Source organism: Triturus cristatus, chromosome 9 (genome assembly GCF_964204655.1).
Source record: "Triturus cristatus chromosome 9, aTriCri1.1, whole genome shotgun sequence".
NCBI classification, from domain to species: domain Eukaryota; kingdom Metazoa; phylum Chordata; class Amphibia; order Caudata; family Salamandridae; genus Triturus; species Triturus cristatus.
In genome coordinates, this window is record NC_140592.1 from 1,087,991,830 (window position 1) to 1,088,017,533 (window position 25,704).

Below are 25,704 nucleotides of genomic sequence, written 5' to 3' on the forward strand. Positions count from 1 at the left end.
CACATGGTTCTAACTATAACTACCTACTGAGATATATTTGTGCGTGTGTGTGTGTGTTTTTGGAAAGGACTCAAGACATGGCTGTTCAACTGAACCACATAGTCACACACCCATACAGCCAATCAGACAGCCACTCACACACAGATTCAGACAGTCTCACAGCTGCTCAGATGGCATATGCCAGAAATAGTATTACTCATTCGTAGTACAGAAAGAATCATAATTTAACTTATACATTAGCTTATTATATAGCTTTAAGTGTTAGAAACGTTGGTAGTCTCTGGATGATGTCATTAGTGATGTCAACAGTGATGTCATTTGAGATGTCATCAGTGATGTCAACAGTGATGTCACTGACCCTGTCATTAGTGATGTAATATGTGAGGCCATAAGCACTGGATTCTGGGGACATAGGTTATAGTTAGCTCAGGTAAAGATGACTGCTGATTTTCTATAGTTTTGTACAAGTGAAGTGTGAACCTAAAATCCCTGTAACCTGTGAATCAGTGAATTTCTAAGATTTCTAAAAAAAACATCTATTTCCTAATTCTAATGTCCCTGTAACCTTTGTTTTTTTCACTGGATTTCTATGGTTTTTCAAATTCCATTTCTAAAATCTTATGTCCCTCTAATGTTTAGATGTTTTAATTAATTTGTGAAGTTTAATTTTAATACTAAGTGCATTACAATTCATTTTTATTTTTAATTTAGTTTTTTTGTATTGCAGACATGTTTTTATAAATATACTTTATGTATGTTTGAAAATATAAAAATCACATATGCACTTAATGTAAGTAAATTACGTTTTTTAATGTAATTAAATAAATATAAAGAAAATAATATATTTTGGGGTATTGTGGTATCTTCGCAGGTCCGCAAACAAAGACGCACTACTACTGCATGATTTTTACTCCGATCATGTGATCGGAAAGAATCAGTGGCTCTCAATTTCTCGGTTTCGCATAAAAATGTTATAAATATCTGCACATATGTACACCCCTCCATTGTCATTAATGACATCAGTGTGAACATATTTACAATTATATATAAACCACATTACATCTGTTTTTTTAAAAGGTTACTCGTTTTACCAGTTTCACAAATTGGCAAATTTATGGGCCAGATTTGCAAATTCACTCTCAAGCACACTCAAGCCTTGCCTTCTGACTAGATACACTAAGACCCCACCTTTCCACATGGAAAACCACACCTAAAAGCAGTTACTTCTCCAGTGAAGTCTCTAGCAGAAGGACTAAGAACCAGTGCAGTGCTTTTACACAATGGCGAAAGCTAAATGGTCTGTTCAAAATGAGCATCCACAACCTGTTGAGGATGAGGAGGATGACATACCACATTGTAGAAAAGAAAGTGATGTGTGGAAGCACTTTACTATACCTTCTGGGGAAAAGAAGGTAACAGCAAGAAATGTGCAGTGCAATATTTACAACAAACAGTTAACCAGAGGCACTGCAAAGAAGTATTCACATGGGACAAATTCTATGTGGAAGCACCTAAAAATAATTCATGAAAGGGTCTACAGCAAGATGATGCGAGAGAAAGCAGGTACAGCAAGAGAGTTGACCTCCACTGGAGCCTTGGGACAACCATCATCAGCTGCAGTCACTAAAATACCAGCAGCTTGTAAGGAATTGAATAACATGGTTATTCACAGTGCAAAATGCCACATGCTTGTTGCTGTAAAAATGTATTCTGTGGGTCATTCTTGGATACTGTGAAGAAGCATGGCTTTCGTTTTTTTTGTTTGCTTCTTGTGACTACATAGGGCCTGATTATGAGTTTGGCGATGCACGAACAGACCGCCATACTGGCGATCCACACCACCAAACCCTTGGTCGGGCTGCCTGCCAGATTACGAATTTCCTCGTGTCTGGCGGGCTGCTTTTGTCATTCCCATGGCAGTGCCTCTGTAAATGGACACCGCAATGAGAATGACAAAAACAGTTACTGCATGGCATGGACTGTAAAGTCCATACCGTGAAGGAACTGGGGTGCATGCACACTGGGGGGCAAATATTGTGCACCCCTGCATGCTTGACAAAGCAAATGGGCCCTTTGTTTCAGGATGTGATGGAAAGGAAGATGCAACAGGAAGGTTCTGAAGAAGATTTATTGGCAAAGAGAAACACCCACGACCGGAGCCGTCCAGCTGTCACGGATCCAACGCCCAGTCTGGCATTACCAAGAACACCATAACAGCTGTGCAGCCGCACTCGTGAGACATTACTTAAAATATTACAATGTACGTAACACTTTATTAAAGATGAGTGTATTCACGCTGGAGCGTGTGACTCTACTCGCACAATATACTTTGCTTCAAACAGCATGAAAAACAAAGGAAAGAGGAGTAAGTATTAGGGAACAACATAAACACAAAATATACTAGCAGAGATTCAATCTAGCACGTAATCCTTCTTCTTATACAGCACTCACCTCTGCTGCACCCCTTTTGTACCAGAAATCCAACACATCTAGAGTGTTACTGCAACCTGACCTGCTGCTGCAGCCTGACATGCCACATCTGGTGTAGGTGCAATACACCCCATACTTGGATTATGTTGTAGATCACACACTTGATGCAAGTCAACCCAGTCACAGTGTTCTGTATTAATGTCAGTATGCTTGTTAAAGAGAAACACCCACGACCGGAGCTATCCAGGTGTCACCGATCCAACGGCCCATCTAGTGTTACCAAGACCACCGTAACGGCTGTGCAGCCGTGCTCATGAGACATTACTTAAATGAATACAATGTATGTAACACTTTAATAAAGATGAATGTATTCATGCTGGAGCACGTGACTCTCACTCGCACAATATATTACACAGGACCACCAGCGTTTTCATGAAGGAAAGACCTCCATGACACCACTTGTAGTCCTGAAACTTGTAATATGCTTGGCTGTGCCACAGCAGCACCACCAGCAGATTACTCAGGACCTGACCGCCACGTCACCGCCAGGGAAATGTGGTTCCCTGGTGGCTGTGGCATTTCACTGGCAGTCCAACTGCCCAACTTATAATGGGGCAGTCAGACTGCTGGTGTGGTGGTACTTGGCCTGCCACCACTGATCCACTATGAGTCTGGCAGCCCGAGGACCACCAGACTCATAATCAGGCCCATAATGGTTTTTGAAGACTGAAGCCAGTTGCTTTTTTGCATTTCCCCATCCTTACAATTTTTACTACCCTGTTCACTTTTTGCTAAAAAAAGAAGGAAACAATTTAAAAAACTGCTAAGAAAACCCTTCTCGAAAAACATGGTGCTTGTTAGAACCACCATCTACTCAAACTAAAAATCAACTCTATGTTTTTAAAGTTTTAGTGACTGTATTGTTGTGAGACTGGGTGTGTCGGTGTGTCGTGAGTGTTTAGCTGGGTCTGTCAGTGTCTGCTTTGGTGTATGCCTGGCCATGTCAGTGTCTGCATTAATATATGCCCAGGTGTGTCAGAATATGCATTACTATCACTTTTGTTGTGTTACTGTATGTGTCAGTGTGTGTTTGTGCGTGATACTGGATGCATTACAGTTAGTTTAGATGTGTCAATCTCTTCTTTGGGGTATGCCTGAGTGTGTCAGTGAATTTATCACGGTATGCCTGGGTGTCTTATTAGTTGCATTAGTGTTTGTTTGAATGGGTGTGTCTGTGTCTGCATTGCTGTGCCTTGGTGTATCAGTGCCTGCATTGGTATGTCCCTGTGTGTGTCTGTGTGCTTCAGTGTGTGCCTAGGTATGTAGTTAGATGCATTAGTGTTTCAATGGGTGTGTCAGTGTCTGCATTGATGTATCCCTGCGTGTGTCAGTGTCTGCATTTATAAGACACTGAGTATCTCAGTGTGTGGGTCAATGTGTGCCTGAGTATGCTACTGGATGCATTAGTGTTTGACTGGGTGTGTTAGTGTCTGCATTACTGTATGCCTGGGTGTGTCAGTGAATGCATTGGAATGTCCCTAGGTGTCTCAATGTATGCTTGCCTGGGTGTGTTATTGAATGCATTAGTGTTTGGCTGGGATTGTCAGTGTCTGCATTGAGTATGAATGGATGTCTCAATCTATGCATTGGTGTATGCCTGGGTGTGTCAGTATGTGTGCCAGTGTGTGCCTGGGTGTGTTATTGGGTGCATTAATTTTTGACTGCATGTGTCAGTGTCTGTTTTTGTGTAAGCTGACTGTGCCAGTGTCTGCATTGGTAAGTCTCTGGGTGTTTCAGTGTGTGAATCAGCGTGTGTCTGGATGTGTTATTGGATGCTTTATTGTTTGGTTGGGTGTGTCAGTGTCTGCAATGCTGTATGCCTGGGTGTGTTAGTGTCTGCATTGTAAGTCTCGGGGTATGTCAGTGTATGCATCGGTGTTTACCTGGGTGAATCAGTGTGTGCATCAGTGTGTGCCTGGGTGTGTTAATGTATGAATCAGTATTTGCCTGGGTGTGTTATCATATGCATCAGTGTGAGCGTCGATATATCTGTATATGCATCAGCGTGTGCCTGGGTGTGTTATTTTATGGATTACTGTTTGGCTGGGCATGTCTGTGCCTACATTAGGAAGTATACAGGTACCTCAGTGTGTGCATCAGTGGATGTCAAGGTGTATTAATATGTGCATTAATGCTTTGCTGGCTGTGTCAGTGTCAGTGCCTGCATTTCTGTATGCCTGGATGTGTGTGTGTGAGTGTCTTCATTGGTACATCTCTGGGTATGTCACTGCGTGTCTGGGTATGTTAGTGGATGCATTAGTGTTTTATCAGTAAGTAGTTGGGTGTGTCAGTGACTGTATTGATGTGTCTCTAGTGTGAGCCTGCATGTGTGAGTACCTCTATCTGTGTGTAGCTGGGTGTGTGAGTTGCTGTACTGATGTGTGCCTGTGTGCTAATAACTGTTGCAATCTATCCTTGGGTGTGCATCCTCAAAATCTGGAGTTAGGGAACAACATTGCAAGAACTAAGTAGTAAAGTACAGTAGAAGATGGTGCCACTGATCTGCATAAAAAGGAAAAAAACTGAAATATTTATTAGTTTTACAATTAATAGAATTACAAATGTAGCTTAAAATCTCAACAATAACTAAAGACATAGTACTTCAAAATAACCAGACATTTGTCATACTGTAACTGTATATATTATTAAAAATAAGCATTTTCCCTTTTTACTATTCTCAGCTTCTTTACGCATTCAGTAAACAATGTTTCCACATGAACCCACTTAAAAACAAACCATGAAAGGGTGTACAACTGAATGATGCTGGAGGCGCAGAAGAAAATTCCATCGCTACAGCATTATTGGGAGAATGCTCATCAGCTGCAGTCATCATAATACCATCATCCTGTGAAGATTTGAGTGAGACGATTACGGACAGTGCAAAATGCCACATGTTTGACTGAACAGGTTTTTGAGTTGGTGTGTGACAGTGTGTGCATTTGTCAACACCTGTGTGAATGGCTGTATTGGTGTGTGAGTACATGTGTGAGTGGGTGGGTCGTCATCACCTTGCTCATCTAAAACACCTCATCTCCTCCCATTATATATGGGATTTGTAGCCCGCACAAGGTTCCTTGCAGTCCTTGTGTGAGGAGGAGGCCCTATGATGAAGCATGTCACCTTCGGGTAAGTGAGGTTTCTCGTCCTTAACAGCTAAATTCTCTTCTTTTGACACTGCCAAATGTACAAACACTATGTGAAATAGTACACATATGAGTATCTATATGATGTGTTTGTGACCCTTAACTTGAATTAATAAAAAATATATATATAACTTTACAAGTACATTTTTCAACATATTAGAATACAACTTAAACCAAACAATTAACAAACAGACATGATATAGCTCATTTAACTATTTACAAATATAGAAACACACTGAAACTTGAACTTTTGATTAACTACAGTTGGACTCACCCATATACTTACACTGCTGCTGTCTATTTACTTTACCTCTCCAAATTTGGAGCAGGAGTAAGTCAGATTGAAAGTAAAAAGAATTATAAAAAAGCACTTAATTCAACAAAGTGGTGGAAACAATTTATAAACATACAAATAAAAATGTTTAGAAATAGATTAACGTAGAATTTGGTATAAATGATGAGGGACACTAAGACCAGAAGAGGAGCACTCAAACAAAAATAATATATTTAGAGTGTGATTGATAAAGTGTTTCCTCTGAAGTGCAAATTATCTGTTTTGATACTAAACAAAAATAAAACAGTGTTGTCTATGAAGAATTCTTTTTTTTTAAAGACTTTATTTATTTATTTATTGCATTTTCATAAACACTATAGTGCAGATACATAAAGGTCCGGTATTATAAAGACAATGTATAGCGTTCATACACAGCAATGACGATAATTTCTCTTTTGGTTACATCTGTAGTTGCACAGGGAAAATCAGAATTACTGAGACATCAATAACATTCTCCTCCCGCCTAGCAGTCCCAAGTCTTGCATGTAAGCATAGCGAACATATAAGACATCAGGTATCAGTATAGTCACAGCAGAATCCAACGCCCCCCTCCCACAGATAAGCAGGGTGCATATTACATTATGAAGGTTGCAAGCATGGGCTCACAGTGGGTTCCATTGGATGTTCTATGAGGTACAATTTGAGTGGGTCCCCTATGTCCCTAGGCCGGGAAGAGAGCAGATACTAAATGTGACGAATTTGCACTGCGCCACCAGTATCTCCTCTGCATATACGAGCGGTAGCAGTAGTGGGGATCATGAGATCTCCAAGAGTGTCATCAGTTCCAACGCAGCAAACACCTGCTGCCAGTATGTATTCACTGCACTACATTCCCAAGCAAGGTGGAGAAAATCAGCATTCTCTGCCTTGCACCTGTAACACCGAGTCGTGTTGCGGAGACCGTATTTGTGTAATCTAACCGGAGTATAATAGAGGCGATGGAGGAACTTATAGTGGGTGATGCATAATCTACTGCTAGATGAGACCAGCTCAGTCTGTTTACAGCAATACTACCATTGTTGGTCAGTGCTAGCGTGCCCAAGTTCGGCACTCCATTTATCGCATGCAGTGCAGGGGGATATGTAATTTTAGTGTAAAGGCTATGGTACAGTGTGGATACCAAATGGGAAGCATTGGTAGTTCGCAACATATGGTGCAGTGGGGCATTTTGAAAAAAGACTTATTAATAAAAGTAACTTTTGCTAAATTTTTAAAGGCAAATAGAATTGCACTTCTAATACTGACCCATAATTTAATGAAGAAAGCTACTTACAAGAGATTTAATTGGTGTATGCAGTTGAAACAACTGTCTGAAGTAAAAGATAGTAGTACCATTGCAAAAGAAGAGATGATTCTTGGAAATGTAGAAGAAGAGATAGGTGAATAGGTACAAGGAAGACGTAGACATGCTCCTGTGTATAAAAGGGAATGCCGTAGCATGTATATTATTTGCCAGGAAAAAATTGAAACAGTGAGACCTCACCTATATACTTGCAGTGCTACTGTCTATTTACTTTACCTCTGCAAATATTGGTATAAATGAGTACTGCTATCATCGTCATGTTGAGCTTAAGTGCAAAGTGTGAAATTTAGAAATACTAACTTGGTTTTTAACCCTGAGTTGTGCAGAAGATCCATGGGATCACTTACATTTCTTTCTGAGAGAAGCCAACTGTAACACTAAAGGTATCATCCACTGAGCTTCAGAAAAGGTTTAATGGTACAGTTGTGTATTTTACATTAGATGTCAAAACACATTATTGAAACTGTGGAAGTAGAAGAGAGATTTGGAAGAACTGTTTGCTATTCTTGTGAATGGTGTGCGCATGAAAAACTCAAAAATCTGTGAGAAACTAGGTGATGGAAATAGGGTAAAGGGAGCTACTTTTTATTGTTAAAGACAATAATGTGTACTATAAAGATGTAGATGTTGTCTAACATGGAGGTTGTCTGGAAGAAGGAATGTTGTCTTCAAGTAGGCAGTTTGAAAAAGTGGATAGAAGTAGATCTGAAGACATATATGAGCATTACAGTATCCATCCACTACAATCAAAAGAGAGGTTAAGGTGGATGCCATTGAACTGTATCAGACGAAACAAGTTAAAATAACTCCAATGCGTGCCTGGAGAAAGGGTTCTTCAAGCTGCTTCTTCTCAGTTCTCTTTAAAATAAAAAGAAAAAGAATAAAACTGCCAACACCATATTAAAAAACAACAGTACTTTTCAAAAAAATTAAAAAGCTTCTACACAAAACCCTCCCAGCAGCAGTGACCATTTTCTGACGAACCCTAAATTTCAAAAAGCAATCCTTTGGGGTTAACCCATACTTACTGACGAGGATCATGGTGGGATACCTCAGCCTCTCCCCCTTCTCTAAAAGCCATTATGTTGTCCCTCCCATCACCACACATATGACTCCAAAGGCACCTCTATAATCGTCCTCAGATAATCTCTGTACCTCTACAGCTGATTCTTATACCAGAAATAACCTGTATATATCAAACCAATCCTTAACGTCAGGCACCAAGTCTCTGAATATATGAACTATTTCTTCTGCACTGAACACAGTAGTGGAGCTCACACAATTTTTTCTAGACTTTAACAGCCATTTGGCCTTCAAGTGCACCGCCTTGACACTCCAGCCAGCAATACCCTATTCTCCTCATATTCTCTCTAAGGCTCAGCTTTTCTCTCCTCTGCAGCCTGCTGGGCCAGCTGCAGCCCCAGGTTCCACTCATCCTGTCTGTCCTTAAGGTCCACAGGGGACTGAGTTTGGGAGGAGACAGTACTTCCTGCATCATATCAAATAGAAATGTTTCTCTCTGGGGGATACCCTCTCTCCTCTGGGGACTTTAACCACTCATTTCTCCATTCCTCTCCCTCCTTCTGAAACCCACTACCCATCGGGATCCTGATTCTGAAGTAAACTACAATCTGGGTTCTCCCTTTTAAGAGTGCTGAAGTAGTCCTCTTCAAAATCTTCTTGTGGTGCAGGTTGTATTCTGCAGATGTCTTCCCAGGCTCTAAGAGCAAACTAGTACTCAAACTTGGACATACACTTTAGTAAATGGGTATGTGAATAGTCTTATGGGTGTGTGAGTAAGTGTGGCAGTCACTGTCATTGCTATATATGTGAGAGGTACATAACTGCTTTTGTGAGAGTGTAGCTAGGTCTGTAAGTGCCTCCCTGTCTGTGTGAATGTGTGCAAATTACATACTATTAAATCACATACTAGAAGTAAACACCCACCTCCAATTTCAAGTGCATTCATTCACACTAGTATAATCAAAATAATGTGCATTCAGTATAGTAATTTATCTTTCTCCTTTCCTGCTTACTGTATTTCTAATTAATATTCTCATCTAATTAGCCTTCTATTTTTCCCTTCAAGTATACTGTCTGGAAGCTACGCATTTTCTTTCACCTTACATACATTGACATTTATTTTCTAAATATACTTTTATGTACAACAACCTAACTAACATACCTGTAAATGCTCTTTGCTGTTCTCTCAGTTTTATTTCTATGTCTGGTAACATCTGTTTTCATTTGAAATCTCCAGTCAGAACTCCTGCAAACCACTTCCTCTCTCAGAAGAAAAACAGGTAAAATTGCTACCTTCACCATGTGCTCTTACCTATGCTGCTGTAGTTAACAAATCACAGGCTTCCTTTCATCTCTCTTTTTTGCTATACCACTTCTAAATAGTCAGTATTTCTTTAACCCTTTCCATGTTTCCTTCGAAGAAGTCCAATTTGGTTATTTGTTTCCACAACATTAATTCTCTGTGCTCTATGCTTACCATGGTTAAGTGTTCTACATGGGATTTGTATGTTATCATTTGCTAATCCCAATCAAGAAGCTACAAATACCTTCAGTACAAATAGTCTTTAATGGAACTGGAGATGGGCATTATCGACCTAAAGGCTGCTTCTGTAGTTACTCTAACAGCACTTGCAGTACAAGAGCTACCTTCACTAAAGATAGCTGTTGTGTCACTTCCTTAGGCCCTTGAATTGCCCTCTAGTTTTTCAAGCACCATCTTTGTGATCTGCATACACTCAAATACACACCTGCTACAGACATTGCTCATCTATTGGTTTTGAATAGGTGCATTTGTGGATTTTTGAAGAGTTTCTGCTTGTAGTACACTCCTCTAACTTTGGCACTTACCTACTGAACGGGAAGGACAGTCATTTAAACTTGAAGTGCCTTTTAAATTATGAGTAATCTCTTCTTCCCTTAGATTGGGTGCTGCACAGATGGGGGCACCAGCTGAGGTAAAAGGTTCCCCAGGGGTCTGTTCAGAGTCTCAACAGAGTGTAGACAGAGGACTCCAACTGAGTTCAGAGAGGCATAGAACTAACAAGTACCCATGCAGTACTGGGCCATTGTCCATGTTCTATCGCCCTAAGCAGGGTCCTCCATCAAGGTACTGATTAGTGTTGGAAAATGGCCCTATCTGCAGGGTCGCCCCAAATGTTTTGCCTTACTCTTCCACTTTTTCTGACCGCATTTTTGTTGGCCTTAGGCTCTGAGCTCTAACTCAATTTTGGGAGGCACTTTACTACAATGGTCAAAGTGAAATGTCAATTTCTCTCTCCCCAGGGCATATAAAACATGTTTTATATGGAGCCTCCTTATAATGTAATGACCCCCAACCCCTGGGTACCTAAAATGCCAAAATATTGTAGTTTAGCACTTTTTAAGTGTCCCTACGTCCAAAGTTGAGTTTGTGCGCAATTTACATTTGAAAGCAATGCTGCAACACAGGGCTGCTTTTAAATGACCTCTGGCTCTCAGCAGTGCACACATGCAAGTCAGTAGCGGATCCAGGAGGGAGTGCTGCAAGGCGGTGGGACGGGTGGGGGAGGGGTAGGGTGGGGGTAGTAAACTCCGGCTCACGGCTCACCAGAGTAATGTAAATAAATAAAACGAATTTCATTGCGCGTGCTGAAACGCCAAATAGCGATGCAGCACATGCAATTAAATTTGTTTTATTTATTTATTTATTTACATTACTCGGGTCAGCCGTGAGCCGGAGTTTACTATCCTCCACCGTGGCCCTCCCCCGCCCCGCCCCACTGCCCCGCAGCACTCGCTCCAGGAGCAGCAACTGATGCAAGTGCAGAAAGGGTTGCTGGCCTCTAAACTGTCATGCCCTATTATATACTAGGGACATATAGTTTTAATCCCCCTGCTCTATTATGTATTAGGAATTTACAGGGTAGGTCATGCCAATTATAAGTTTCTCCTGATATATAGTGTGCCCTCAAGTGTGTGTGTTTTCACTGAGTTTTCAACATAGCACTGGCCCTGGGCCTGGTTAAACAGAGCCCGGGGACAGTCAGAGTCAGTTATCACCAGTACCAGTCAGCAACAAATGGGGAGCACAGGGCACACAGGATGACTTTGCAACAAGATTTGTTTTTAAAAACGCATGGCAATAGATCAATACAATGCAGCTTGAATAAACAGTCCCTTTTGTCTAGTGACAGACATTGCCAACATAACTAATTCAATCCCAGAACAAGAGTAGTTCTGGCTATACATGGCCACACATATGCTAATCCTGTTAAGTGGTAATGATGGGCACTCATACCTTAGTTGTTAAACTACTTTGAAAAACCATAAATACAAATGAGCAATATAAACACATAAGGGCGTGCCACAATTGTCCCCAAATATTTCTCTTTATTTTCCTCTGCTGTGCACTTGTTCAATGTTGTCAATATCATTATATTCTTCTTCAGGTTCGAAATAACAAGGGAGCCACAGTGTGAAGTTCCAAAACAATATTTTTCTTTTTATTCTTCAAAACGTCAATGACTCAGCCCAGCCAAAGATTTTCGTCCTCATAGAGGACTTCGTCAGGGCTGTAAAAATATATATGCATGCATTTAAATACCTATCAAAAATGTGTAACACAAACAAACAATTTTTACATCATAATATGCGGTTGATTACACAAAACTGTAAACACTGGCTCCAACCCACTGTGTATACACAACAAATTTAAAAACCATACATCACTTAATACATGTACATAATTTTTCTAATCACAAGGTGACATACACTTCATCATTTAAAAAACAATACAACAACTAGACACAACTAATCAAAGAAGGACATTTCTAATTTGCTCCTATAGAATGCTAGTACTAAGAAAAAAAAACAGGTCTGGTTAGTACCATTAGAGCTGCCCATTATTTTAAACCTGAAGAAGAGTAGATTGATATTGACAACATTGAACAAGTGTACACCAGAACAAAACAGAGAGAAAAATCACTATAGTAAAATTGTCTGACAATTGAGGCACTCCCTTATGTTTTTATTGAACATAACTAGTGCATCAACATATGAGGGACTTGCTCCTGTCCAAATTAATTGTGTCAGTCATTCCTAAATTGAAAAAAGCAAACCCTAAAAACCTGGCAAAATACGAAACACATTTAAACCTGCTCTTATCCAAGTTATGAAGAAGAAAGTTACCCAGCAACTTCAAGATGTAAAGAGTAACCATTTACTACAATCCTCTGTGCTGCTCCATATTTTTGGTGCATATTATGCATTCTGTTCCCAGATGAAAGCAGTTGTCAAGGGTATCAACTTCCAATTGCTCATGTTCTAGAAAATATTTCCTATCCTATAAACTGTACACCAGATTGAATTGACATGGGCCCTAGTAAAGTGGGGCTGGACAACTGAAATATAGACTATACAGATTACAAAACCAGAAGCCAAACTGTGTCTGAACCAGTGTTGGATTGTGTGGGAAAGTGGACTTTTAGTAGTGGTTAATATATATCTACCACTGGCAATAAGGCCACTTAGACAGTCTAGGGCTCAGAAAAGGTCTTAGAAAATTATTCCCATGCTCATCCCATGGAAGCTTGGCTACGAGCAGGCAGGCTTAACTTCAGAGCACGGTATGTTAAGCATTTAAAAACATCAATTCGGTAAATAATTAAGACAGAATACAGAATAAAATTCCAACACCAATTCATAACAACAGCAAATATTTGTATGTTTAAAATGACACCAAGATGAAAACGATCCAATGTAGAGCAACCGGAGATATGAATTTCTAAAGATTCAGCACTATATAGCAAGGGCCGGACTGGGGTCGCATACCAGCGCTGTCAATTACATCCGGCAGACCGGGGGTGGGGGGAATCTGGTAGAAAAACTGTTGCTGTGCTTTTGTTACAAAAGGCTGATTTTGCAACATTGTGCAAAACCGTCCCCCATAACAAAAACGGCCCCCACTGGTCCAAAACTAGGCCCCGCCCTTCCAGTCCACTGAAGAAACAGCCGGAGCCTGCTATGGGCAGTCCGTCCCTGTATATAGCATATAGAAACTCATAGCCACTTTTTTGGGGGCATTTCGTCTCACTAGACCAGGACAAAGTCAAAGTTTCAGGCCGACTACAATGGATCCCAGCACAGCTACTCTTTGCGGTAGATCTTGGTCAAAGTTTTTACCTTCTGACTTAGAATCTTTTCTGGAGCTTTTTCTCCCAGGGTCCCTCGAAGCTCTCTACCAGTCCAGATTAAGTGAGGGTACACCGGCTTGCCTTGCGACGAGCTCCTGGTCAAACCTTTGGAAGTCATACCTCCAGAGCTTTACAGATGAACGTACCAGGCATCCAGGCCGGCTCGCAGTTGAAGGTAGGAGGCTATACTCTCACGGTTGGTCCTGGTCACCTATTCTACCTTCGGACTTAGAAACTTTTACGGAGCTTTTTTTCACAGGGTCGCTTGACGCTTCACCATGCCGGATTCGGTGAGGGTTTACCAGCTCGGGTTTCTACCAGCTCCCAGTCGAACACTGGAAGTCAGACTTCTGGAGATTTTCATCACGACAAACCTCGAGGGCAGGCATCATCATTGAGGGTTGCCGGCTTCGCTGGCCAGGTCAATTCAGTCTATTTATGGAGCTTTTTTCCAAAGTTGCTCTAAACATCTTTAAAGTTCTGGACCATCTTTCAAAAGTTCCTTTGAGGGTCCCAAAGGATCCGAAACATATTTCAAGGGTCTGGAAGCCTCAAGATGGTCCTTCAAAGTTTTGGACTTCAATTCCCACGATCCACTTCTACAATACCTTTGTAAATCCACTGGAGTCACTCCAGGCTGGGGATTCTTGGTAGTGATGGCCCAGGGAAGATCTGTTAACCTGTAACTTGCAGGTAGTCCACTGTTTTGTCCTTTTGAAGCAAGTGAGGTCCACAGGGCTGTAGTTCCAGATTGTGCAGCAGGCACAGTCAGTCAGAGTGCAAGGCCTGGTTGGTGTAAATCAAACTTCTCAGCATGAACCCTTCCTCTTCCTCTTGTTTCAACCAGCAGATCTCACATTTTTTACTTCTATTTGATGAATTTGGTACACACATGAATGCGAAGATTTTTTGCCACTGTGGTATTTGTGTTGGATGTTGTTATTGACAATCTCTATTTAAATTGGAGCAGCAAGGACTAATCAGTTCAGGAATGTTGAACGGAACTGTACTGGGAAAGTGTTTTCTAAAAGATATAGTAACCCCCAGGAGTCTCAGAAATGTGTGACTAACTGCTCTTGGAGGTCAGACCTAGTTGTGTTTATAATTGATGGAGTGGGGGGCGGTCCGATCTCCTTATCCCCCTTTTGCTCCTTGTTGGACAGGCCACATGAAGGGCTTGCTCCCTCCCCGCATGACAAGGCCCCAGCCCCGGACTCCCAGGTGTTACCCACAAGGGCAACCCGCACCCCGTCTCCCAACGGAACTCCTGCCCCCGGACATCCATGTATCATGGGGCCGAACCACTACCGGCTCCCCCGGCCGGATCAGCCGCCATCGTGGACACTGCGCCACGAGGCCACGTGGCCTCAGCTCGACCCTAACCCTGGGCCTGGCCCGGCCCCGACATCCCGGCACCACCCTCCACCCAGGAGGTGAACGGACCACTTGGCAGGTCAATGGGAGAAAGAAGTGTCGATGGCTCTCCCCCGCCAGGTGCCGATCGCCCTCCAGCTCCCCCAGGCGCTGGCTCCACCCCCTGCTGGGTGTCTGGACTCCCTCATCCCGGACCCCCCGACCTCCAAGTGCGAGGGTCCGGACATCAAAGGGCGCCAGACCTATAACTAGGGCAGCTCCAGAGCAGGAAGGCAGTTGTATCCTGGAGTCGAGAGACACCGAGAAGAACTCAGCCTTGACGGACTACTGGCGCTGCCGTAGCTCTGCCTTGTGAATTATCGTCCTGCCTGCTGGCGCTGCCACGGCCTTCTGCATCATCCATCCTCATCGGGACCTGCTGGCGCTGCCGCGGACCGTTGTAACGACCACCTTCATCGGGACCTGCTGGCGCTGCCGCGGACCGTTGTAACGACCACCTTCATCGGGACCTGCTGGCGCTGCCGCGGACCGTGTAATGACCACCTTCATCGGGACCTGCTGGCGCTGCCGCGGACCGTGTAACGACCACCTTCACCGGGACCTGCTGGCGCTGCCGCGGACCGTGTAACGACCACCTTCACCGGGACCTGCTGGCGCTGCCGCGGCCCGTCCAAGCTAGAACACCGAGCTCGAGGATTGTGAGCTATCCACCATACCATCTCAGCTACCAGATTGGTAACCAGACTGTCCCGCTACCCCCTTTTCCCAAACCAAGAGACTAGAGTCGAGGGGACCCCTGAGTCCAGACCTCCTTGTACCATTTCATCGTACCTTAAGAAATCACCTATAAAGAACGTTAAATCTTATCCTTGTGTGGTGTGTATCTGTGGGGGGGAAGTTACTCATCTGTACGATCGCTGGAGACGGCTCTCCCCGGAGACCTCTCCCCTTGTCCTCGGCCGACCCCCCCGGTCCGTCTAACACTCCTATTGTTGATGTCCTCCATATAGGTACCTGCCTCCCCACCCTGGGACATATATGGGCAGACGCTGGGGGTACCTAATATGCCCAAATATTGTAGGTTACCAATTTTTAAGTGTCCCAAATTCCAAAGTCGAGTTTGGGCACTATTTAGATTTTAAAATCAGTCCTGCAACACAGGGCTGCTTTTAAACTGACCTCGGGCCTCAGCAGTGCACACATAAAAGTGCAGAAAGTGCTGCTGGCCTCTAAGGTGCCATGTCATATTATATACCAGTGACTTAAAGGATGTTTTGATCTCCCTGCCCTATTATGTACTAGGGCTTATGGGGAGGACATGGCAATCATAGGAGTACCCTAACCCATAGGGTACCCTGGTGTATGTAGGTGTTTTCACTGTATTCTAAGTGTGTTCTCAGCAGAGCACTGGCCCTGGGCCTGGTTAGACAGAGCCCAGGGACAGTCAGAGTAAGGTGCCGCCAGTACCAGTCAGCAGGAAATGGGGGTGCCCAGGGCACAGGATGACTTTACAACAGGCTGGGGCTTAAAATAGGCATGGACACTAAAATAAAAGTGGCCCCACTAGTGAATTATGATAGCTAAACAAGTGGCAAGGGTTTGGAAATTTGATCAGTTTTGGACTTGTAAAGAAACTCTGCATAAGTGTTTTTGCAAGGTATAGAAGACTGCAAGTCATGTATGGTTTTAATATCAGGTAAATCAACAGTAAAAAGCAGACCATAAAACAGGCCCACAAAGCCAAAAAATGGCTCTCACACTGATCAGACAGACCTGCCCTTCAAGCACTGCCTGGTTGCCCTTTAGGCCAGTCTGACCCTAGTCTGAACATTCTGTAACACAACCTCGTCAAACTACACTTCAAATCACTTGACTATAGAGGAGTAGATATCACATTTAGAACTACAGGATTTACAAAGCTTGTTGGAGCAATGCCCTTATTACGTGCAATAGCTGATTCCCTGCTACATTTGAAATAGAAACCTATAATTGGCTAACTTGAACCAACAAGCCAACACGACCAAGCCGCCAGATGACAGAGAATGTGGAGCAGATCACTAAACACACAGACTCCTAAACTCTGGAATGTATTTTTACCTAATCTTGATAGAAGAATCCAACCACCTCCCAGATAGTTATCTACTAAAAACTCTTTTCAGGCTGGCATTCCTATGAAGTCCTGTGACAGCAAAAATAGTCATCAATTACACTGCATGCCATTATTGCTCACATTCAAAGGGAATCTAAGGCAGGAGTGTCGTCAACCACCTGCTTTAGCAGCTATAGCGGGATGGAGTTCTTCATGAGCCTCTTCTGTCTGCAACTCGGCAGAGAAAGGCTCATAAATAACATGAAAGGGTTGAGTGAGAGAAAGGACGTATCGATGAGTTAAAAGGTGGATGTATAGATGGATAAATGAATGAGTGTAATCATGGACGTAAGGGTGGAGAAGTGAAAGAATGGATGGATTAGTGAAAAGGAGGGTGGATGGATGGATGAAAGGGTAGATGGATGGATAAGTGAAAGTATAGATGGATCAATAAAAGATAGGGTGGATGGATGAAAGGGTGAATGGATTAATGGATGAACGAGTGAATGAAAGGGTGAATGAATGCTGAGGATAGACAGCTGAGTGAAATGATGGATGGATGGATGGATGGATGGATGGATGGATGGATGGATGGATGGATGGATGGATGGATGGATGGATGGATGGATGGATGGATGGATGGATGGATGGATGGATGGATGGATGGATGGATGGAAGAGTGGATAGGTGGACGGAATGAAAGGGTGGGTAGATGTCTAAGTGAGAGGATGGATGGATGAGTGAAAGGATGGAGCTGGGGCATTGTGGATCCTTAACTTTAGCAGGTAAAGTGAGGTGGAGTTGTTGATGGGCTCTTTTGTGTGCAACTTGGCAGACAAAGGTGAATGAGTGAGTGGAAGCATTGATGGATGTGTGAGTGAAAGAGTGGATAAATGGATGGATGGAGGGATGGATGAGTGAGTGAGTGAGTGAGTGAGTGAGTGAGTGAGTGAGTGAGTGAGTGAGTGAGTGAGTGAGTGAGTGAGTGAGTGAGTGAGTGAGTGAGTGAGTGATAGAATGGATGGAGAAGTGAAAGGGAGGGTGGATGGATTGATGATAGGATGGAGATATGAAAGGGTGAATGGATGATGATAGAAATGATGGATGGATAAGTGAGTGAAAGGATGGATAGCTGAGTGGAAAAGGCAGGTGGGTGGATGGATGATGAGAGGATGTATGGATGAGTAAGTGAGTGAAAGGATGGATGGCTCAGTGAAAGGGAGGATGGGTGGATATAATGAGGAAAAGGGATGGGCAAATGGATGGAGTGAAACAATAGATGGATGGAATGAAAGGGTGGATGGATGGACGAGAAAAGGATAGATGGATGAGTGAAAGGATGGAAACATGGAAGAATGGATGGATGACTGAAAGAGAGGGTGGATGTATAGATGGATAAAAGAATGGATGAGTGAAAATGAGGGTGAATGGATGACTGGATGGATAGATGAATGAATGACAAATAGATAGATGAGTGAAAAGGAGGGTGGATGGATGAATGAGTGAAAGAATGGATAGATGAGTGAAAGGGAGGGTGAATGGATAGATGCATGAGTGAAAGCATGAATGGGTGACTTAGTGGATGAATGTATGAAAGGGCAAATGGATGTAAGAGTGAAAGGAGGGAGGGTGGATGGAGTGAAAAGGTGGATGAATGGATGAATGGATGAATGACAGAAAAGGTGGATGGATGAGTAGAAGGGTGGCTGGAGAGATGACTGAGTGAAAGGATGAATGTATAGGTAGACAGAAGGATGGATGAATACGTTTGATGAATGGGTCTGGAGATTGATGGATAAGTTCAGATATTGATGGGTGGATGGAAATAATGGTGAACGACTGATAGATGAAAGAATGAATGGATGACAGAATACAAAGGTGAAATTGTGGATATTAGGTGGCTGGAAGGATGAAGGGATACATGTTTGGATGGAAGAGACAAGAGAGCAGATCTGGGGAGAGTCGTGATGACTTTCTCCATTCCCTTGGTGCCATAAGGGGTTTGATTCGAAGTTGGGGGCTTTTTATTTTTCTTGCTACTTCCTTGCTCTAAGGCGTAAAGTTGATGTATTGCATTGCTTGAGGGGGGAAGAGAAGGAAAAATATGGCACTGTTGTGCTCTTCCTTAGCGCTGGTGCACAATTAGGCTGCCTAGGGCTAGGCACCCATCTTTGCATCATAGTGCAAGTGTGTGTATGTGATGACTAGCATATGTTTTAGATGGATGAATGAGTGAAAGGATAGATGTAAAGGTGGAGAAGTGAAAGAATGGACGGATTAGTGAAAGGGAGTGTGGATGGGTGTATGAAAGGGTGAATGGATGGATGAGTGAAGTTGTGGATGGACGATGAAGATGGATGGCTGAGTGAAAGGATGGATGGATGGATGGATGGATGGATGGATGGATGGATGGATGGATGGATGGATGGATGGATGGATGGATGGATGGATGGAAGAATAGATGGGTGCATGGGTGGATATATGGGTGGATGGAGTGAAAGGGTGGATGGATAGACAGAATGAAAGGATAAGTAGATGGATAAGTGAAAGGATGGAAGGATGGATGGATGGATGGGTGCATGGATGGATGTATGGGTGGATGGAGTGAAAGGGTGGATGGATAGACAGAATGAAAGGATAAGTAGATGGATAAGTGAAAGGATGGAAAGATGGATGGATAGATGGATGGATGGATAGATGGATGGATGGATGGATGGATGGATGGATGGATGGATGGATGGATGGATGGATGGATGGATGGATGGATGGATGGATGGATGGATGGATGGATGGATGGATGGATGGATGGATGGATGGATGGATGGATGGATGGATGGATTGAAGAGTGAGTGAAAGGATGGAGCTGGGGTGTCATGAACCCTCAACTTTAGCAACTAAAGTGGGTTGGAGTTGTTGATTTGCCTCTTTTGTCTGCAACTTGGCAGACAAAGGTGAATGAGTGAGTGGCAGAATGGATGGGTCTGGTGGCCTAGTGGACTAATGCGTCCACCATAGGGGCCTGTGTTAGACCTTGTGTCCACAAGTTCAAATCTCAGCAGTTCCACTCAGCCTTTTATCCTTCTGAGTTTGATCAAATGAGTACCATTGAGTTGGTAAACAATAAACATGTGTTATTCAGCACCAGAATACCCATAGGTGAATATTCGCTTTACAAATACACATATTACGTTTTGTACTGGAAGGGTAACCTTTCAGGACATAAAAATGCACCTAGACCAATTTTAACATGTTTCCCACTTTGGTGTGTGCTGTACAGTGCAGCACACATGGAAAGTCTGAAAAGTTTAGAGAAATAAAAGCATTTCTCCATTTCATGCCACACTCAATGAGGCGTTGGGCCTTATTCACAAAGGAAAACTTTCACTTTGGCCTAAGTTTCCTCTTTTTTTGCTATTCACAAACCATGAGTGTAGTTTTACGTGTAGTGTTTTTACAACTGCAGAGACTATCCTATCTTTTAACGTGCAGAGTTCACCACAGTCGTAGTTTGTGAATAGAAAAAAATAGTAAACTTACACCAAAAGTGTAGGTTTACCTATGTGAATAAGGCCTGATATTGTTTGGTGCAAAACCCTATCTACTATTGTTAGTTGCTAGTGTTTTTAGTTTTTAAAAAAACTGGTTGCATGGGAACACATCCATGAAAGAATGAAGGAAAGTAATAGAGAGTATCCCTTTAAAATTCAATATAAACATTGTGTTGGTTTGCATCACTTTTTTTACACGAATCCAGCATAAAATGTTAGTAAATCTGCCCCATCTCTCCCAACCTCTCTTAATAGTTTCAAATTCTCTACAATCTATGTTAGATGTCGGTGTTGAGCATGAGGTGAAATGTGACACTATCTGAACACTGTCAGATAATATCAACTAAAAAACAATAGGGTGCAAGAACTGAAGAGATTCAGGGTTTGCCGGCTCATCGCATTCCAGAATCCATGTCCGAGGCTCACAGTTATCAAGTCTTCTCTCGCAGTATTCTGACACCTTGACACGAATTGGCAGGTGATGTAGTGGCTCATAAATTCAGTGGGGCTTATTTACAAGCCCCTTGCGCCGCCGGTGCGTCACTTTTAAAATGGGAAAAAGTGACGCACCTGCGGCGCAAGGGGCTTGTAAATAAGCCCCAGTATGTGTTAAGATGTGGAGCAGCCTAAAGCCAATACGACGAAAAGGGAACCATACAGAAATCATGAAAGAAGGCCTTCAACACCAGCAGCAAGCATCATCTTCTCTCACCGGTATAGACAATTGTGGCAGTGGGGTCCTTTATTTCCGCCTGAGCACAGGGCTCTAAATGAGACATGCGGTGATCTGGCTTGACATAGGTAAGGGGCTCTTCCTACCTGTACGCGCATACACCTGTACAGATTGTACTCAGGGTTTTTAAATCAGTTATTTTAAATCAATTGTCATTTAAGATTGCCCATTGGGTCTGTAATGTGTGGAATAAAGAAGAAATCTTTCTCATTTGAATTTATATGAGTTATAACATGAATGTTTAAAAGAAAAAATCACATGATTTTTGTTTCAGTCCAAACTATTTGAGATATAACAAAAGGAAGTGTATGTTTACACCGAATGGAACTTCATTTTGTATTCAGTACTATATTAACCAGTCCCTTTTGGTCCTATTAGGGTAACTCTCCCATTTTGTTGTGCGCGCATACACCTGTGCCATAACTTTATAAATACATTTTACATTAAACTAAAAAAAGGAGTGGAGGAGTTCTGCGAGTCACTGGTCCAAAAATCACATCCGATTCCAGTCGATGGTGGATTGGAAATCAAGACGTCACTGGGATCGATCAGAAGTCAAAAATCAAAAATGATGTGTTCTATCAAGTCCGCGTTCTCCCAAAGCGGGAAGGGAATGTGTAAACAGTGCAATAAAAGATACCCAGCACTTTATGTTTACAGAACTGAGCTCTTGTTAAATGCTAACCCATCAGGCGGCTGCCAGTTTTATGGCGGGTAGCAATCACGGCCAGGCCTGAGAGGCATTCATGTGCCCCAGTGAACTGGAGCGCCGCCGCCTCATAACAGCGTTCGGCTCAAATAAGCGCTTAAACCTGGCGAACACTGCGCAGTCTATTCCAGGACACATCCCTAGATTGCATTGCTACCAACTCGAACCAATACCACAGGGCCCATGGATGCAATTTTATTTCAAACCAATGTCTGACCTGCCCGTCTTGTAATAGAAATCCGCTCATATCTGCACCATTTTCTCAGCATAATACTTTCCCCCCCACCGGTTTGCTGTGAAGATTATGTGGTTGCATTCCTACCTTTTTCTTCCTCTCGCTCAAAGTGCCGGATAAATCAATCTATCTCGAAAATTCATCACGAGGAATCTTTGAACCAGGGAGCTGTAGGGGCACCTCAGGAAATAGGTTAAGAAACATTCATATTTCATCATTTGTCCTCTAAAAACACATTCGCGCGCTCTGTCTCCCTCGCGCGCCCCGCGCTCTTCGGAAACGGTGTTTAATAGCTATAGATAGCTGCTTACATTCTGCCGCTGGAATTTCTCGTGATTATTATAGATTGTGTGTGCTGTGCGAGAACGGATATCGTCGTAAAAATCTTGACGTTCGTGATCTTTTTATTCCGCGACTACTATTTCCACACTCATGAGGAAAAATAACCTCACGTGGCTTTTCTCTCATTACCTTCCGGTACCACACGGTCAAGAGGTCTGTACCCGCAGTGGCATATAAATGGCCACAGGATAACGGCTTCCAGGTATTTTCTATCCAATTTCTGAAAGTCGCGAGGTGAGCGTAGATTGGCCAGCGAATGTGGCTGCGGCACGCATCCAAAATCACAGTTCCCCCAACTCATTTCTGCAGAAGAGAAAACTGTGTGGTTGGCACGGAACCAAGGAAAACAATAAGGGGCATATTATCAAGCCAGGCGATAAAATTATCGCCGCTTTAGCGGCAGAAAACTGCCGCTAAAACGGCGATAATGGGCTTGATAATATGCTCTATGGAATTCCAATTGAAGCCCATGTTAGACGTCCTTCACATTTAACATGGGCTTCAATTGGAATTCCAAAGAGCATATTATCAATTCCATTATCGCCGTTTTAGCGGCAGTTTTCTGCCGCTAAAGCGGCGATAATTTTATCGCCTGGCTTGATAATATGCCCCCATATTAGTAAGGGCACGGATAGTCCAATGTTGGGATTTATAAAGACTACACTTTCGCAATAAAAAATTACACACTGGACTTATTTATATTTATATGTACTGTTAATGAATTGGCATTGTGGGCCCATGTGTGGAATGACCACTGATTACTAAAACGCAGGGAGATAACGCTTTTGCAACATATTCTGTGAGCTTTTGAGTGCAACAAATAACACATCGCAAAAGTGTTCTGTAATTGTTTCTTTTAAACATAGTGGGTTCATTGAAACATTGGTGGGTGGTCTGCCAGCTCCAGAGATCAGTGGCAGACCTGCCCTGTGCCACCAATTCACTGGGCAAGGTCTGCCTCGCGTATTATGGGATGCCTGCTTGGTGGGGATCTTACACCCACTGGTGAGGCGCTGCTCCACTCGCTCGCGACTGGTCGGTATCCCCACGCTCAGTTGTCTCAGATGCAGAAACGTCGGACCTGATTTTGCCGGCTGGTGATTGCAGCTGGTAAAATCACACGAGGCATTCACTGCAACAGAAGTCAAGCCTCGTCCCCTGATCCCCGCCGGCCATTTTCTGAGTGGCCAACTTGCATGTTCACACAGTTATTTCTCATTCTGAGTGGTTTTACTTGGAATTAGTGGAATTCCCTGCAAAGCCACTGCTCGGTAAGGGTAATTTCCGCCGCTGGGAATCTCCAAGGACTCCTGCCTAACTTGTTATTAGGGCCTAGGACTCCTCAACTTGTTGTTTGTGGTTGGAGGCGGAGAAGAGATCAAGTATAGGTACAATACAACACAACTGCCACAGTTGTAATATGTGCATAAATGTCCAGAGATGTAAGCACCTCTTTAATAAAATCTTAAAATAAATGCATATATTTGCAGAAGAATTTAGAATTCAATTAATAGAACGTGTACAATCCATAATACATGGAACAGTCATGTGAAATGCACTGAAGTGGTAAAACTAAGGGGCGGATTTACAAGAAGGTTCTGCAGGTGGCCCCGCAAGCCCTTTGGCTGAGCCACGCTGCAGCACTTTCAGAGCACAGGAATACAACATATTTACAATGATATGTCGCATTCCTATGCTCTCCCCTGCGCTGGCGCACAAACAGCTGCCATGTGCCGGCGCAGGCTCCCTTGCACCATGGGGCAAGGATGCCTGCGCCATGGGGAGATTGTTTTTGTGCAGGAAGGGGCACCTACTTGCACAAAAACAATCACTACCGGCATTTTCCTCTTTCAATGCGTGCTGTAGAATGAAGCACACATCGAAAGAGAAAAAAACCGAGGAGAAATTAAAACATTTCTCCTCGTTTCTCCCCGCTACTCCACCCCTTGGGTGGTGTAGCATACTGACGCATTTCCAGGTTTAAGAATCCTCGTAAATCTGGAAATTCATCTGGTTCCATAGGTGCTGTTTGGAAATACCCACAGTAACACCCATGGACCGCCCCTTTCACACAAAGTGCTGCATGTAAAGGTGCCGTATTTACGAGGACAGGAAAAGCCACGCAGGGTGGCTTTTCTTGTCCTTGTAAATATGGGGCAGAGAAATGCGCTGCCAGTGCGTCACAAAAAGTGATGTACTGGCAGCGCAAGAGGCTTGTAAATGTGCCCCTAAGTTCGCTGTCATTAAACAATATGGCTTCGATGACAAGAGGCGTATAAATTCCGATAAATTCCGTAGTGGGACTTACCTGGTCTATATTATTTGTTAGTGTTGTTTTTCACAAGTGCAAAAATCGAACTGAAAATCTCAAAACTTAAAATCCCCATTATTTCCCCACCCCTGTAATTACTGACACCCCATCCTGGGAATTGAAATACAGGTATTTTAATGGGTAATTCAATAATTAGAGCCTATATGATTTATACTGCTCGGTATACTCTGCACAGTATAGCAGAGATTTTCAAACCTTTTGATGCGGGGACCCCTTGTCAAAATGCTTTAGGCGTAAGGACCCCCTCCTGACAAAAATATCTAGAACCTGGTACTCCTCATCATCGACAACTATCAACAACCATACACGCCCCAATTGACACAGCAAATCATTTTTACGGTGGGAAAATAAAATTAAACAGTGTTTTGCAAACCAAAGGTCGTTGAGGGTGGAGGCGTGGTCAAAGGTGTAGCTAAAAACAAAGGGTCTCATTTATGAGGAATTGGCGTAGGGTAGCGCCGTGAGTCTTCTTGCTGCACTGCCCTATTGTTGGGTCTTGCATTCTTATGTAGGAGCTCATATTTCTTTAAGAGTTGTTATTCTTTGATTAGGTGCACATGCCACCGTTTCCATCGTTACAGTTTAGAATGGCGGCATGTGGAATGGTCAGAGGGGCAGTTGTATGTTGCTGTTGCTCTGGCCGGCCGACTATTCTGAACCTCTCTTGTTGAATAAAGAACTTCAACTTACCCAATCCAGTGCCACTTCTTTTCACCTATCCCAATGTGAAAGGGCAGGAATGAACTGTATTTATGAAATACAGTGCATTTCTGTCCTTTCCCCTTGCGTTGGCACACAAATTGCTGCCTAGCACCAACATTGGCAGGATAGTTTTTGTGCAGGAAGCGACACCTTCCTTCACAAAAACAATCCTGAGA